This window comes from Eumetopias jubatus, unplaced genomic scaffold, assembly GCF_037043125.1.
Source record: "Eumetopias jubatus isolate StellerSeaLion01/CBP00866 unplaced genomic scaffold, mEumJub1_p1.0 scaffold_2, whole genome shotgun sequence".
Lineage (NCBI taxonomy): Eukaryota > Metazoa > Chordata > Mammalia > Carnivora > Otariidae > Eumetopias > Eumetopias jubatus.
In genome coordinates this window covers 19,323,889-19,326,360 of record NW_028274808.1, presented here as the reverse complement: position 1 = coordinate 19,326,360, position 2,472 = coordinate 19,323,889, and positions in this window count along the sequence as shown.

Sequence of the window (2,472 nt, the reverse complement as noted above, 5' to 3'; positions counted from 1 at the left end):
TGTCCTGTGAGGGTTCCACCCCCCGCTTAGCCACTGGAGCAACATCCCTCAGCGGAGCCGACTTCTAAAAGTTCTGATTTTGTGCTCCACAGCTCTATCACTTGCCAGAAGCGGCCGACGGAGGCCCTCTCCCCCACCGTCTATCCTCCTGAATATCGCCTCGGATTCACTTCTCTGCATGTCCTACCTTCCAGAAAGTGGTCGCTTTTCTGTTCAGAGAGTTGTTGCCATTCTTTTCTTCGATGTCCTGTTGCGTTCGTAGGTGTTCAGAATGGTTTGATCCCTATCCAGCTGAATTCCTGAGACCAGATGAAATCCAGGTCTCCTACTCCTCTGCCATCTTGCTTCCCCTCCCCAAAGTCTATTTCTGAGGTCTACTTTTATATCTTCCATTGAATTATTGTGTATCTTTAGGATACTTTCAACTGAACATGTTTACAGAATTTCCATTTTATTATACTCCAAGATAGTATTATCATCATTTAGAAGAACAAAATCAATTTGAGTTAATGTAGGGAAGTCACCTGTTCCAAAATTTGCTTATCTGTTTTTTTTCATACTATTGACAACTTTAGAAGTGTGCTCTTGGTTTGTGAAAAAGAAATAAAATCAATACTAACTCATACGTGACATAACTCATACCCAATCCAGAAACTTTACAGAGAGCATGAAATACCCTGTAAAGGGACCATTTCCGAGCATTATGGTTATTCTGGAACCTACTCAAATAGTATTTTAAAAGGTGTTTGCTAACATTAATGCTTCATTTTACACATTTAGGAGTTCAGATCTATGAGAAGGACAAATTTTAAAGTCTTAAGAGAGATACTCATTTAAACTAATCTATGCTAGAGATTTGACTACTATACTTTAAGCTCTCTAATGAATTTGGATGACATGTATGCTCAAATTTATTATAAACACTAAAAATTTGTGAATACCACTCATGCAAACTAACTTGAAATGTATTAAAGACTTAAATGTAAGACCTGAAACCATAAAACTGCTAGAAGAAAACAGGAAAAAAGCTCAGGGACGTGGATTTTAACAATGATTTTTTGGATATGGTAGTAGAAGCACAAGCAACAAAATAAAAAATAAGCAAGTGGGACTACATCAAATTAAAAAGCTTCCACACTGGGGTGCCTGGGTGGCTCAGTTGGTTAAGTGGCCAGCTCTTGGTCTCAGCTTGGATCATGATCTCAGGGTCCTAGGATCTGCTCCACTCACAGCAGGGAGTCTGCTTGAGAACTCTTTCCCCCTGCCCCCATTTGGGCTCATGCTCTTTCTCTAAAATAAATCTTTAAAAATAAATAAATAGAAATAAAAAAATTTCTATACAGCAAAATAAATGATCATCAAAATGAAAAGGCAGTCTACAGAATGCGGGAAGATATTTACAAATTATATATCTGATAAGGGGTTAATATCCAAAGTATATAAAGAACTCATATAATTCAAATAACAACAATAACAAAAATACTCCAATTAAAAAAGGACAAGGGACCTAAATAGACTTTTTTTCCAAAGAAGACATTCAGATGGCTATAGACATATGCAAAGGTGTTCAACATCACTCATCATGAGGGAAATGCAAATCAAAACCACAATGAACAATCTCCTCCTCATACTTGTTAGAATGGCCATCATCAAAAAGACAAGAGTAACAAAAGCTGGTGAGGATATGAAAAGAAGGTAACCTCTGTGCACTGTTAGTGGGAATGTAAATTGGTGCAGGCACTGGAAAACAGTATGGAGATTCCTTAGAAAATTAAAACTAGAACTACCATATGATCCAGAAATCCCAGTTGTTTGTATACATCCAAAGGAAATGAAATCACTATAGAAGCGATATCTGCATCTTCATGTTCGTTGCAGCATTATTCATAACAGCCAAGACGTGGAAATAATGTAAGTGTCCATCAAAGGTGAATGGGTGAGGAAAATCTGGAAAATCTATAGACACACACACACACACGGAATATTCAGCCATAAAGAAGAAAATCCTGCCATATGTGGCAACATAGATAAATCTTGAGAGCATTATGCTAAGTGAAATAAGTCAGAGAAAGACAAATACTATATGATGTCATTTATATTTGAAATCTGATACAATAGCAAAAAAAAAAAGATCATATTTGTAGTTACCAGAGGTAGGGATGGGGGCGGGGGGCAGGGCGGAAGATACGGAGAATTGAAGGAACTTAATGAAAAGGTAAAAAATTCCAGCTGTAAGATAAATACTAGGAATGTAACATATACAACATGATGACCATAGCTAATATTGCTGTATGGTATATTTTAAAGCTGTTAAAAACTAGATCCTAAAAGACCTCATCACAAGGATAAAAACATTCTTTTGTTTGTGTATCTATATGAGACAATAGATGTTAACTAAACTTTATGTGATAACCATTTTATAATATGTGTGAATCAAGTCATTATGCTGTACCCCTTAAATTTATAGTTCTG